Source organism: Erythrolamprus reginae, chromosome 6 (genome assembly GCF_031021105.1).
Source record: "Erythrolamprus reginae isolate rEryReg1 chromosome 6, rEryReg1.hap1, whole genome shotgun sequence".
NCBI lineage: Eukaryota > Metazoa > Chordata > Lepidosauria > Squamata > Dipsadidae > Erythrolamprus > Erythrolamprus reginae.
The window spans coordinates 90,092,496-90,108,281 of record NC_091955.1 but is presented as its reverse complement, the minus strand read 5'-3'; the positions used below and the strand labels follow the sequence as shown (position 1 = coordinate 90,108,281).

Below are 15,786 nucleotides of genomic sequence, written 5' to 3'. Positions count from 1 at the left end.
CAAGGTTGATATGGCTTGTTGCCCATTCCCAACACCACGGTTGACCATTTCAAGTTACCATAGCACTGAAAAAAAGTGAGCTATGACCAATACTGTATTCTCATTTAAGTCCAAAAGTTTTCGAGGTTACTTAAATAATAGCTGGTCCTTTCTCATTCATACTTACCTAGGTCAACCCTGATAATAATTCACCCTATGATTGGCTCTTTTCCTCCGATACATATTGTTATTTATGGCCCCAAATGGGGACAGTTGCCAGTTGAAAATCAGTTTTGTAGGATAAGAGCAGGTTGGTGTCAAACTCAAGACCTGGAGTCTGGATCCGACCTGTGGGATGCTTAGATCTGACCCATAGGGCTGCTAAGCAAAAGATTGGCCCACGGTGCCTCTGCCAGTGACAATGGAGCTTGGGAGGCCCAGATGGTCTGTTTCCCAACTTCTAGTGGGCCCAGTAGGTTCATGTTTTGCACACCCCAGGCTCCAAAGGCTTTCCTGGAGCTGGGGGAGGGTAAAAACGCCCTCCCCATCCCCCTGGAGGCTCCTTGGAAGCCAAAAATGCCCTCCCAGCACCCCTGTGCTAGCCAAAAATAAATTGGTCCCAGCGACCAATTAGGTCACACAGATTCGGCCTTCTCCGGGTCCCGTCAACTAAACAATGTTGGTTGGCGGGCCCCAGGGGAAGAGTCTTCTCTGTGGCGGCTCCGACTCTCTGGAACCAGCTCCCCCCAGAGATTAGAACTGCCCCTACCCTCCTTGCCTTCTGTAAACTCCTCAAAACCCACCTTTGTCGTCAGGCATGGGGGAACTGAGACATCTCCCCCGGGCCTATATGATTTATATATGGCATGTTTGTATGTATGTCTGCTTAATAATGGGTTTTTAAAACTACAGTATTTTAAATTTTAAATTGTATATTGTATATTATTAGATTTGTTATGAATTGTTTTATTGTGTTGCGAGCCGCCCTGAGTCCACGGAAAGGGGCGGCATACAAATCTAATAAATAAATAAATAAACTTTATTTTATTTATTAGATTTGTATGCCGCCCCTCTACGTAGACTCGGGGCGGCTCACAACAATAACAAAGACAATGTAAGAACAAATCTAATAATTTAAAAAACACTAAAACCCCCACTATTAAAAGCAAGCATACACACAAACATACCATGTATAAACTGTATAGGCCCGGGGGAGATGTCTCAGTTCCCCCATGCCTGACGGCAGAGATGGGTCTTAAGAACTGTACGAAAGGCAAGGAGGGTGGGGGCAGTTCTGATCTCCGGGGGGAGCTGGTTCCAGAGGGTCGGGGCCGCCACAGAGAAGGCTCTTCTCCTGGGTCCCGCCAAATGACATTGTTTAGTCGACGGGACCCGGAGAAGGCCAACTCTGTGGGACCTAACCGGTTGCTGGGATTCGTGCGGCAGAAGGCGGTCCCGGAGATATTCTGGTCCGATGCCATGAAGGGCTGTATAGGTCATAACCAACACTTTGAATTGTGACCGGAAATTGATCGGCAACCAATGCAGACTGCGGAGCATTGGTGTAACATGGGCATATTTGGGGAAGCCCATGATTGCTCTCGCAGCTGCATTCTGCACGATCTGAAGTTTCCGAACACTTTTCAAAGGTAGCCCCATGTAGAGAGCGTTACAGTAGTCAAACCTCGAGGTGATGAAGGCAGGAGCTGAGCTAGGACAACGGCTTGCGTGCCAGCAGATATGGCTCTGCGTGCCACCTGTGGCACCCATGCCATAGGGGATTCAGAGAGGTCTCTGAAACTATCAAGTCCAACCCTCTGCTCAATACAGGAATTCAAATCAAAGCATCTCAGACTGAGGACTGTCAAAATCTTTGCTCGAGAAAGTCTTTGGTGAATGGGAGTCCACCACCTCACTGGATAATTGGAACCACTCCTGTGTTGCTCTTATTGTCTGTAAGGGGTTTTTCCCCCCTCTAGCCTTTAACCACATTATACTTTCATAGGATTTATTCCATACCCTCTATTCTGGGATAAGAAAAAAAACAGGTCACGCTCTTCCTCTTTGTAACATCTTTTCAAACGCTTGAAAAGTGTCCGTCCCTTTCAGTTGTGTTTTCTCAAGGAAAAAAGAAATATGTACCGTACAGATTTTCTCTTACTTTCCTTCTAGCTTCCTTAGTTTCCTGCTCTGGGCCGATTCCATTTGATGTGAGTCTTTCTGAAAAGCTAGTTGTAAGTGACAGTGCCGAAAGTATTACGTCCTGAAATTTGGTAGGAGTATTTCGAGCGATGCAACCGTAGGTTGCATTTGTCTTTTTTTAAAAGCTCAGTCTGACTGCTGACTCATATTCTGGTTGTGACCCTCTGTGGTTCCAACACATTTTTTCCACCAGGTTAAGTATTTTCCATCCTAAACCTACATATTCGTATCCCTCAGTGAAGGATTTGGCCTTCTGACAATTGATGTTTATTCTGTTATTTTTCGCTTTAACTTAACAAGGTCATCTGAATTTTGTTTTGATTTTCCAGAGCAGGGGTGTCACAATCAAGGCCCAGGGGTCAGATCCGGTCCATGGGGTACCATATTTTTTGGAGTATAATACCTACGTTCCCCCCCCAAAAGAGACTGAAAATTTGGGTGTGTCTTATTTTATGCCGGGGCCCTAACAATTAGCTCCCAGTGAGTTTGGAATGTAATTCAAACACACACACAGTCACAGAGGAAACTAAAGTAAGTTTATCAAACAGTTTTGTGAGCTCTAAAAAGAGCCAAATTTCTCTTGAATGCAGCAAAAGACAAAACAACAGAGCAGATAAGACATCTGTAAATCTCTACAGCTACCCACGCTAATGAGTCTACAAGAGTTATTTAACTATGAAGTATGCAAAGTTCAGTAGATGTCCTGGGATAATACAAACAGTAGCAATAGTCTTTCTCCAACAGATAAACGCCCACACACACACACTCCCCAATGCCCGTAATTTATCACCAAATACATTAAAATAATTGTCTCTTGAACAGGTGTGCTCTCTTATCTTCAGAGACGCCTGTGCAGCTGGTCGCTTCTTGTCATAAGCCTGCGCACACGAGCATCCACAAGTGAGTCCTTCTCTGATTCTGATGACTCACTAATTGGAGCATTGACTGGTGGGCTGGCTGTACCCATCTCTCCTTCTGACTCCTCTCCCACACCGTCCGTCCCTTGCTGTGAATCAACTTCACTGATTCTGCTGGCAATAAAATTCCCCTAAACCAACATTCAAATTCCCTGCTGTAGGAGCTGGCCCAACCACGACATCTTATACGAATTCTCGGAGAGGGGCGGCATACAAATCTAATAAATCCATCCATGTTGAGTTGTAACCAAAAAAGAGCTCTCAATTCCATTGGACTGCTGGGAGAATAAAATGGTACCTCTACCATTAATTCGTTCCATGACCAGGATCTTAAGTAGAAAGGTTTGTAAGAAGAAGCAATTTTTCCCATAGGAATCAATGTAAAAGCAAATAATGTGTGCGATTGGGGAAACCACAGGGAGGGTGGAGGCCCTGTTTCCTCCCAGGAGATTCCTAGAGAGGCCACACAGAGGCTTCTCTCTGCCTTTTCTGGCCCTGTTTCCTCCCAGGAGATTCCTAGAGAGGCCCCACAGAGGCTTCTCCCTGCCTTTTCAGGCCCTGTTTCCTCCCAGGAGATTCTTAGAGAGGCCCCATGGAGGCTTCTCCCCACCTTTTCTGGCCCTGTTTCCTCCCAGGAGACTCCTAGAGAATCCCCACGGAGGCTTCTCCCCACCTTTTCCAGCCCTGTTTCCTCCAAGGAGATTCCTAGGGAGGCCCCACAGAGGCTTCTCTCTGCCTTTTCTGGGCCTGTTTCCTCCCAGGAGATTCCTAGAGAGGCCCCACGGAGGCTTCTCCTCACCTTTTCCGGTTACAGTTTCGGAGGCTCGGGTTTATAAGTGAAAAATGGTTCTTGAGAAGAGGCAAAAAAAAATCTTGAACACCCGGTTCTTATCTAGAAAAGTTTGTAAGTAGAGGCATTCTTAAATAGAGGTACCACTGTATAAACTTTGCCAACAAAAGAAGTAAAAATAAATCAGTGTTAAGCATGAGTTCCAAACAAGTAAAGATCTGCCTTCATTGTTAAACGACAACAATAACAACAATCCAACCCCTGCCATTCACAGGGACATGAATTTTACTTATTTGCTTGCGAGAGATTTATATAAAAAGACATTTTCCCCAACTAGGCACTGCATATGCTCAGCTTGTCATATCTACTCAATGTAATCTCTCTTTTTCTCTCTCTCTTTCTCTCTCACTCATGCACCGTGTGTCCGTGTTCAATCTCTCATTGTCTCAGCCCACGTTTGTCTTCTCTCTCCTTCGCTTCCCACGTGCCCTTTTGGTTTTCTCACCAACAATATGTGTGTGCGTGGGGGTCATCGTCTTGGCTGACCCTCAAAGTCACACCGTTTTTGAGTGCTTGAAGAAAACACCAGCTCTTAAGGCAGGGTGTTTGGGGAAGGGGAAAAAAAAAGATCTCAAGCTCTTGAACCCATGCATAAAATTGCTTTGCAGCATTTTATGAACATGAAGCTTCCTTGTCGGTGTCTATAATTTTCAGACTTTAAAAAAAAATAGATAAGTGGCAGAAGTTCGCACAAGAAAAAGATACACAGAGAGTCACCAGAACAGGAGTAAAATACGCTTGCTCGTGCTTGTCGGTCATTGGGAAGGAGCGGGAGGCTCCGCCCACTTGCCCGGATGCCGCCATTTTGGTTCTTTTACCCTCTGCGCATGCACAGAACATTTTGCGTATCTGCAGAGCACCGGAGGGCTGCCTGTCACCGGTGCTACCAGTCCGTTCCCGGCGGCAGGTGTGTATGTGTTTGGCGTAGGTGCATACACAGAAGCCAAATCTCAACCAGGAAATGCTCTGTCCTGCACATCGGCAAAAAGAATCAGAACTCCAAATACAAATTGAATAAACAAATTATCACTGATAACCCCCACTCGATTAAGGACCTCAGAATACTAATTGCATTGGACCAGAATATCTCCGGGACCGCCTTCTGCCGCACAAATCTCAGCGACTGATTAGGTCCCACAGAGTTGGCCTTCTCCGGGTCCCATCGACTAAACAATGTTGTTTGGTGGGTCCCAGGGGAAGAGCCTTCTCTGTGGCGGCCCCGACTCTCTGGAACCAGCTCCCCCCGGAGATTAGAACTACCCTCACCCTCCTTGCCTTCCATAAACTCCTTAAAACCCACCTTTGCCGCCAGGCATGGGAGAATTGAGATATCTCCCCCGGGGCCTATACAATTTATGTATGGTATGTTATCATGTATGTCTGATTAATAATGGGTTTTTTTAAATGTTTTTAAATTATTAGATTTGTTATGAATTGTTCTATTGCTGTTGTGAGCCGCCCCGAGTCTACGGAGAGGGGCGGCATACAAATCTAATAAATAAATAAAATAAATAAAAGACCTAAGTGCCACAGCCCATTGCAACAACATCGCCAAGAAGGCTTCAAGAGTTGTTAATCTAATCCTACGTAGCTTCTGCTCTGGCAATCTCACACTACTTACCAGAGCTTACAAAGCTTTTGCCAGACCCATCCTAGAATACAGCTCATCTGTTTGGAACCCATATCGCATCTCAGACATTAACACCCTCGAAAATGTCCAAAGATACTTCACCAGAAGAGCCCTTCACTCCTATACCCGAAACAGAATACCTTATGAGACTGGACTTTCAATCCTGGGTCTAGAAAGCTTAGAACTACGACGCCTTGAATATGATCTAAGTATTGCCCACAAGATCATATGCTGCAACATCCTGTCTGTCAATGACTACTTCAGCTTCAACCACAACACAAGAGCACATAACAGATTCAAGCTCAATATTAACCGCCCCAAACTTGACTGTAAAAAATACGAAAAAATAGGAACAGAGTTGTTGAAGCGTGGAACTCATTACTGCTCACACATCCTCAATTTTACTACCACTTTAGAGAGTGGCCCGCACTGGCAGCAGCCCAGTTCCTTCCTTCCTTCCTTCCTTCCTTCCTTCCTCCCTCCCTCCCTCCCTCCCTCCCCTCTTCCTTCCCTTCTCTTCCCTCCCTCCCTCTCTTCCTCCCTCCCTCCCTTCCCTCCCTCCCTCCCCTCTTCCTTCCCTTCTCTTCCCTCCCTCCCTTCTCTTCCTTCTTTCCTCCCCCTCCCTCCCTCCCTCCCTTCTCTCCCATCTTCCCTCCCTCCCTCTTTCTCTCTCTGTTAGTCAAACTACGTAATAAATCACTGCTATTATAATTACACATAAACAGTTGCATTTACATATACCCACACTACTCGGTTTGAATCACTACTAAAATTAGACAGCAATTTTAACTGGGGGGAAAAAATACAGAGGAAACAGTGGGGCTTAATATGCAGGGGACTTCACAACTGCCAGCTTGTCACAGTACACAATGTTGGTGCCTGATCATGTCACCAGGAGAACATAAGAGATTTTGCTGTATGCTCTTTTTCCTCTTGAAGATCGCGAGAAAGACGGCTTTGATAAGTGAAAAATACAATACCCCCAAACATACCTCTCCAGTTATTTTAATTGATAGGAACACTGTGTCTTTAAACCTCGACTTTTAAGCGGTCCTCATTATCTTTCCAATACAGTATTCTCTTGATTTTTCCCACTATGGGTCGCTTCACACGGCAGCCTCTTATCTTCAGGAAGTGGGTGGGGTAGTTGAGCCCTCACTTTATATCTGATGTGTGCTATGAAATTTAGCAGTTCAGCTACGTAGGGAGTTTTGTTGGATCAACTCATATGGTCTATACCGGTGATGGCGAACCTTTCTTTCCCCTTGGGGGCCGAAAGAGCATGCATGTGCATTATCGCGCATGCGCGAGGGCCCACACCCATAATTCAATGCCTGGGGAGGGCGAAAAGAGCTTCCCCAACCCTCCCCGGAGGGCCTCTGGAGGCTGGAAACGGCCTGTTTCCCAACTTCTGGTGGATCCACTAGGCTCTTGTTTCTCCCTCCCCAGGCTACAAAGGCTTCCCTGGAGCCAGGGGTGTGTAAAAACGTCCTCCTCCATCCCCCTAGAGGCTCTCTGGAAGCCACAAACGCCCTCCCAGAGATGAAGCCGGCCAGCACACACATGCACGTTGGAGCTAAGCTAGAGCAATAGCCATAGGTTAATTTAACAAAGCATTTACACCTATGGTATGCCCAACCTTTTGGGCACCAGGGACTAGTTCCTTGGTGAGATATTTTTCTGTGGACTGGAGAAGTCCTGGTTTCACATGCTGCCTGTCTCCTGCAACTGGGCCTTCGCTCTTTTGTGTGACCCGGTTTCTGGCATGCCACGGCCAGGGCTGGTCCATAAACTTTGGCTTGGGGACACCTGATTTAGACAACACAGTAAGGAACACACTATGGAAGAAAACTATGGAAATAGGCAAGAGAGGAAACATGGAATCTGAACCAAATGTCAAAGCTGCAATTGCCAACCAACCCAAAATGTGCCATAGGTTCACTATCACTGGTCTACACAGATAGTCAGCGCTCTACATGGGGCTACTCTTGAAGAGTGTTTGGAGACTGCAGATAGTCCAGAATGCAGCCGTGTGAGCTATTATGGGTGTATCTCGGTACGACCATATAACACCAACACTCCGCGTTCTGCACTGGCTACCAATTAGTCTCCGGTCACAATTCAAGGTGTTGGTGATCACCTATAAAGCCCTACATGACTATTGAGGGGACGGTCTCCTGCCACATACCTCCCAGAGACCAATAGGATCTCACAGGGTTGGCCTTCTCTGGATCCCATCGACTAAACAATGTAGCTTGGCTACATTGCGTGGGGGAGGGCCTTCTCTGTAGCTGCCCCAGCTCTATGGAACCAACACCCCCCCGATGTCTGTACTGCTCCCACTCTACTGACCTTCTGAAAGGCCGTCAAGACCTGGCTTTTCTGGCAGGCCTGGGGGCAGTGATGGGCTCCTACGGGTAGGTACGGTCAGGTACGCAGAACCGGTATAAAATTTTTGATTTTTTTTCTTTTTTTCCCTTCTGGGCTCTGGGTATGTTTTTCCTATTGCAGTAAATGAAACATAGATATATAAAAGATTGACGGCAGAAAAAGACCTCATGGTCCATCTAGTCTGCCCTTATACTGTTTCCTTAGGATGGATCTAAGTTTATCCCAGGCAGGTTTAAATTCAGTTGCTGTGGATTTAGCAACCACGTCTGCTGGAAGTTTGTTCCAAGCATCTACTACTCTTTCAGTCAAATAATATTTTCTCACGATGCTTCTGAACTTTCCCCCAACTAACCTCAGATTGTGTCCCCTTGTTCTTGTGTTCACTTTCCTGTTAAAAACACTTCCCTCCTGAACCTTATTTAACCCTTTAACATATTGAAATGTTTCAATCATGTCCCCACTTTCCCTCCTGTCCTCCAGACTATACAGATTGAGTTCATGAAGTTCATCATCGCCACCACCACCACCACTACCACCATTACTTGTATGCTCAATGACTATGGGAAGCTCACAACCTTCAACACAAAATCCCAAATCATAAAAGATATCAATAAAGAGAACATTTTGTTTGGTATTGAAAAATATAACTATTTTAGGAAAGCGTGAAAATATAAATATGGTAATCCGCAAGTTTGAATATTATTATATTGTAAATCTATAAAACAAAATAAGGAAGAAGGAGAGAGCAAATATCTCTCCAATTGTTATTCTATTTTATTTTTGTAATTCTAAAATTCTTTTTGTTTTTCTTCTGTTATGTATTTTCTTCCCTTTTCCCCCTATCTGTTTTTGATTTTAGTTTTTGTATTGTGCATTTAAAAATAAAATATTTTTTTTTTTAAAAAAGCAGAATATTTGTAATTAAAGCCGCCCTGAGTCCTTTGGGATTGGGCAGCATAGAAGTCGAAATAATAATAATAATAATAATAATAATAATAATAATAATAATAATAATAATAATAATAATAATGATGTTTGAAATGTGGGGTTCTTGGTGCTCTCTGAGCCTGGTTGTTTTCTTGTAGACATTTCATTATCCGTTTAAGCAACATCATCAGTGCTAGTGACTTTGGGTAATGAAAACAACCAAACTCAGAGAGCATCAAGGACCCCCTCCTAAAATTTATTTATAACCTCTTGAAGTACTCGGAGCAGGATCCCTGACAAAATGACTTCTCCTGTATAAATCTCGGCTATTTATGACCCCTCTCTTGTGGAATAGCCTTCTTCTAGTTTAAAGCACGTGCAAAGCTTGGATCTTGGAGTCCTAGTGGACAACCATTTAAATATCTGCAGCAGCTTCCAAAAAAGGCAACACGGTTCAATGCTGCATCAACAGAGGGACAGAATCCAGATCACGTGAAGTGTTAATACCACTTTATAATGCCTTGGAAAGGCCACAATTGGAATACTGCATTCAGTTTTGGTTGCCAGGATGCAAAAAGGATGTTGAGACTCTAAAAGAGTGCAGAGAAGAGCGACAAAGATGATTAGGGGACTGGAGGCTAAAACATACGAAGAACGGTTGCAGGAATTGGGTGTGTCCAGTTTAAAGAAAAGAAGGACCAGGGGAGACATGATAGCAGTCTTCCAGTATCTCAGGGGTTGCCACAAAGAAGAGGGAATCAATCTATTCTCCAAAGCACCTGAGGGTAGAACAGGAAGCAATGGGTGGAAACTAAACAAGGAGAGAAGTAACTTAGAACTAAGGAGAAATTTCCTGACAGTTAGAACAACTAATCGGTGGAATAGCTTGCCTCCAGAAGTTGTGAATGCTCCAACACTGGGGTTTTTAAAGAAGATGTTGGATAAACATTTGTCTGAAGTAATATAGCATTTCCTGCCTAAGCAGGGAGTTGGACTAGAAGACCTCCAAGGTCCCTTCCAACTCTATTGTTGCTGTTGTTGCTGCTGCTGCTGTTGTTGTTGGTGGTGGTGGTATTATTGTTATTATTATTATTATTATTATTTTATTCACAAAAACAGCAATACACAGCAAAGAAGATTTATATGCTGGATTTCATATCACAATATCACAAGTCAAACACTTCTCAAGCGTCTAGGCCTGTGTGATGTATTTTCATATGATGTGCGCAGATCCAAGTACGGTGGCCTTTTGGAACTGACAGGTCATAATTTTGTCAATGTTTATTGTTTTCAAATGCCGGCTGAGGTCCTTTGGCACAGCACCCAGTGTGCCAATTACCACCGAGGCCACCTGTACCGGTTCGTTATAGTTCAATTTTAAGATCCTGATATCGGCTACGTTTGCTTGTTGTTCTTCATCCATTCCACTGCATTTCAACATAAACGCAAATGCATTTTAGCAATGATCAGTGCTGAAAATACTCAACTCCCCTTGGAGTCACTCCAGAGGGGGTCCAACACCACTAACTCATGGACAGAGATATATTTTTAATGTTTTGATATTTTACTGTGCGGGGCTTTTTAAAATCGTTTGTTAAGTTTTCTTCCAAGTGATATTAAATGCATTTTAAATATTGCACACTATCTGTTGAGACACAGCGGGAACCATGGTATAGAAAGGTCTAAAACAACAGACGGTAGGATAAAATAAAGGGAATTCACACAGAAACGAGGCCTAAGAAAGGCGCTAGATAATTTCCCACTTCAACAAGAATGGCATCGGGTGTTGTTTTTTTCCCCCGACCCCACTCCTGAAAAGAACGCATGCCAAATTTGAAAGGGGATATTATGGGGGAGAGAGAAAGGGAGAGACAGGGGAAGAAAGATCTCCCCAGCATGGGGCAAAATTTGGCACTGGTAACTGCAGGTTGTAGGGAGATCTCAAAATCACCTTCCTCTATTTTGGTGATGGGGTGAATTATACAACATTACCGTCGGCTTTTGTTACCGCTGTAATATTGCCAGATTTAATAAGGAGGGATGGCATCCAAACAGCCTTATTACCCCGTGCTAATTTCAGCAAGAGAGTTAAACGCTACTTTCATTATCTCCTACTGAACTGAAGCCCGCGTTCCATCTCTCTATTGTATGGGACGACCACGGCTGTGTTTTTGAAGGGTTTCTCGAATCCACAGAACCTGTTTAGCTTGGGAGACCCTGATCACCCCCAGCTCAGGCAAAGGCTGAAGCAGGACTTAAGATTTGGTTTGGTAAAAGACTCCATCCCAAAGCTGGCAGGACCAGTAGCAGCCCATCACCCCTACAGGTGCAGTCAGGTAATAGAAAAAATTTGGTCATAGCGAGATGTGTACATCTCTTGTATAGTTACAATGGGTCAATTATTATTATCATTATTATTATTATTATTATTATTATTATTATTATTATTAATTAGATTTGTATGCCGCCCACTCCGTAGACTCGGGGCGGCTTACAGCAATGATAAAAACAATATATAATGACAAATCTAATAGTTAAACTGTAAAATAACAATAATACATTTAAAAAGTCATCAGCTAGCCATACCCACTGGGACTTGAACCTGCAACCTTTCCCTGTAAGGCAAAGAATTATCCTCTAGGCTACAGTATCCAATCCCTTCAGCTCTGCACCAGGGAAGGGTTACATATTTTTTGTGTCGAATCACCCTGGTGTATCGAAGGAACATCACAGCTCCTTATTTGCCTCTCGGCCCAATATATATAAAACATACATACAGTCATATCATACACAAAGAAATACATAGGCAGGGGGAGATGTTTCAGTTCCCCCACGCCTGACGACAGAGGTGGGTTTTAAGGAGTTTACGAAAGGCAAGGAGGGTGGGGGCAGTTCTAATCTCTGGAGGGAACTGATTCCAGAGGGTCGGAGCAACCACAGAGAAGGCTCTTCCTCTGGGTCCCGACAAACGACATTGTTTAGTTGACGGGACCCAGAGGAGACCAACTCTTGGTTGCTCAGCCAAAAGTCCTGTTTCCTGTTCTTTTTCCTTTTAATTATTATTAATATTATATTGATGGTCTTTGACTGTAAATAAAATGTATATATAACCGGTAGGAAAAAATTGATTTTTTTTCTTTTTCCCCCTTCGGGCTCTGGGTATGTTTTTCCTATCGCAGTAAATGAGGTTGAATGTTCTGATCCGAGTAGGCCCAAAGCAGAACACTATCGTTTGTTTGCTTTTTTATAAAAAAAATATAATTTTTTGAATTGATTTTTATAATAACAGTATAACATTAAAACATTCACACAACACATAACAGTGGCTCGATGCTCAATGTTCCCACCACCAAATAACATTCATACCCCTCCACCAAAATGGGGGCATATTTTCTTTATACCGTTTTGACTTAAGAGCAGTATATCCATTTACATATTATAAAGTAATTCTAATTTATTCTTTATTTATTTTCTATTACAGAATTTATTCTCTAATAAATTCTGGTCTTCAATTCTACTGACCTCATATCCTCTTATCTTGTTATCTTATCTTATTAGTTTCATTGGCCAAATTCGTCCCCTTATCCATTATTTCAAACTGAATATGATCCACTATGTACCGATACCAATTTTGTATTGTCCATTTTTTCGCATCCTTCCAGCCTAGGACTATTACCGCCTGAGCGCTTTCTATCGCTGCTGCTTTTATTTCTGTATAGTCTGGAGGACAGAAGGAAAAGGGGGGACATGATCGAAACATTTAAATATGTTAAAGGGTTAAATAGGGTTCAGGAGGAAAGTGTTTTTAATAGGAAAGTGAACACAAGAACAAGGGGACACAATCTGAAGTTAGTTGGGGGAAAGATCAAAAGCAACGTGAGAAAATATTATTTCACTGAAAGAGTAGTAGATCCTTGGAACAAACTTCCACCAGACGTGGTTGGTAAATCCACAGTAACTGAATTTAAACATGCCTGGGATAAACATATATCCATTGTAAGATAAAATACAGGAAATAGTGTAAGGGCAGACTAGATGGACCATGAGGTCTTTTTCTGCCGTCAGTCTTCTCTGTTTCTCTAAATTCTCCCATCTCGTTCCTTTTGACTAATACCGCCATTTCCTTTGTCATTGTCCATCATATATTTAACATCCTATTAGTGTCCTCTTGCACTTCTTTCCAAAAGTTCTGCAGTACCGGGCAAGAACACTATCATTTGTAACAGCGGTGGGTTGCTCCCGGGTCGACCTGGTTCTGCGAACTGGTAGCGCCTGCAGCGGGAGGCTCCGCCCACCCACCCTGGATGCTCCTGTGCATGCGCGAACCGGAAGCAACGGGTTGTAGAACCAACTACTGACTTGTAACAAGGAGCAAGACTAGAGAACCATTGTTGTAAATAATACACCATGAACTAAAGATATAATCTGCAGCGCCCGCAAATAGTCAAACTATTGTGCATGGTATCAAACCCATTCATGAAGTGAAGATGACTCACCCAGCACAAGACGAGACACAGACAGACAAGTAGCAGAGAGAAACAAAAAGAAATATTTTTGTGTGTGTTTGTTTTATGATTGTTGAAGGTATAAATGGACGGAGACTGGATTGAAATAGCTGGGGGGGGGATTATAGATAGGCCTGACGCAGAGCCCAACGTGAATTATGTTAAAGGTCAGACAAGGGAGAGTTAAGGAAGGATCACAAAACACAGGGAACTGTCAATAAAAAAAGGAAATCCAGATCCCAAAATTAGGAAGGAGAAATAAAACCACAAATTTTCTCCTGCCAATCAAACCTGCCTAAATAATTCTGGCAGAAGAGTGAGTGACACAAAACGACATATCAACTTTTGTGGTTTGAAAGAGGTGAAATTAATCGTCCAGCTATTCAAATCAATATTACAGACTCTTAACACAACAGCCGTGAAGAAATAATGCAATTTTATTTACAGGTATCCATAAGGATGCCATTTGCTTAGATCAGGGGTCACCAATGTTGGCAACTTTAAGCCTGGTGGACTTCAATTCCCATAATAGCTGGCTGGGGAATTCTGGGAGCTGGAGTCCGCCAGGCTTAAAGTTACCAAGGTTGGAGAGTGATGGGATCCTATAGGTATGGAAAGGAACGCAGAATCGGTAGAAAAAAATTGATCAGGTATACAGAACTGGTAGGAAAATTTTGAATTTTATTCTTTTTTTCCCTTCTGGGCTCTGGCTATGTTTTTCCTATCACAGTAAATGAGGTTGAATGTGTATAATTTTAAAAGAGCTGTGCGTGTGTGTGTGTGTTTATACACATACAGTTTATATAGTAGATAATGTATATTTTTGTGTGCCCGTACGTAATATGTATGTACGCATATGGCATACATACATAGAATTAAAGAGTATATTTTGGATGTTCAGTAATAGTAAATAGGTAGGGAAATTGTATCTCTTTGAGGCGAGACCAGGCCAGGCCAGGCACCCTAACCCTAACCCAAACCCTTGATGTGAGTGGCGTCAAGTTGGCCACTTTTAACATAGAAACATAGAAACATAGAAGTATGACGGCAGAAAAAGACCTCGTGATCCATCTAGTCTGCCCTTATACTATTTTCTGTATTTTATCTTAGGATGGATATATGTTTATCCCAGGCATGTTTAAATTCAGTTACTGTGGATTTATCTACCACGTCTGCTGGAAGTTTGTTCCAAGGATCTACTACTACTATTACTGGTCTTTTAAGGCAGTCACATGACCTTTAAGCCACCCCAGTCACCTGATCAACAAGCCACTCCCACCTAATCACATGGCCAGCAAGCCACACCCACAAAATAAGCCAAACCCTTCAGACTTTTCATTCCAGCTTCCAGATGACAGGCTCCTAAAGTAGCACATGATTGATTATTCTTCCTAAATTGAGAAGAACCCCCTTTCCCCTAACCCCCAATCCTGCTCATTTTCCTGGTCTTTCAACTTGTCTGGTATTACATAAATTGAATTATCCATTCCAGCAGATAGACAGATTCTGCCGAGAGACTTCTTTATCTCATGATTCTGCATGTCACCTAACAGATTATCCTTTTTAATCCCTACATAGAATCTATGTAACATGTGTCTTTAATTCATAGTCACCGATGAGCTATAGTGTCACTGAACAGATTACTTCTCTTAATCCATTATTGGCAGTTATAAAAGTGGAATTTAAAAAAAAAATCAACCTGGAAGTAAATCTTCAGTTTAGGGCAAAGTAAATACTGTCATATATAAGAGACAGCTTGATCTAAATATCCATTGCTGATGCTTTGAACCACACCTTCCAAGCATACATTGATTTTAAACTAACAGGGATTTAATAGATGGTGTTTAGGCATGTTAAGAACAGAATGTCTGCCTGCGCTGTGTTCTTTTAAAATCTGGAGTTAGGGAAAGGTGAATTTTGTCCAAGACAAAACTGATCACAATTAGATGCGATTGATGGTTAGAGTCTCTTGCTAATCAGCATCTACATCATAGAAGACTGACGGCAGAAAAAGACCTCATGGTCCATCTAATCTGCCCTTATACTATTTCCTGTATTTTATCTTACAATGGATCTATGTTTATCCCAGGCATGTTTAAATTCAGTTACTGTGGACTTACCAACCACGTCTGCTGGAAGTTTGTTCCAGGCATCTATGACTCTTTCAGTAAAATAATATTTTCTCATGTTGCTTTGGATCTTTCCCCCAACTAACTTCAGATTGTGTCCCCTTGTTCTTGTGTTCACTTTCCTATTAAAAACACTTCCCTTCTGAACCTTATTTAACCCTTTAACATATTTAAATGTTTCGATCATGTCCTCCCTTCAGTGATGGTCTCCTATGAGTACGGTCAGGCATGCAGAACCGGTAGAAAAATCTTGGTC

At 42.9% G+C, this 15,786-nt stretch overlaps 1 protein-coding gene across 7 annotated transcripts in view; it reads right to left on the bottom strand.

Moving 5' to 3' along the window:
- The window catches only part of SOX5 (SRY-box transcription factor 5), a 623,231-nt gene that overhangs the window by 240,723 nt on the left and 366,722 nt on the right, over window positions 1-15,786 (bottom strand). The window lies entirely within an intron of this gene.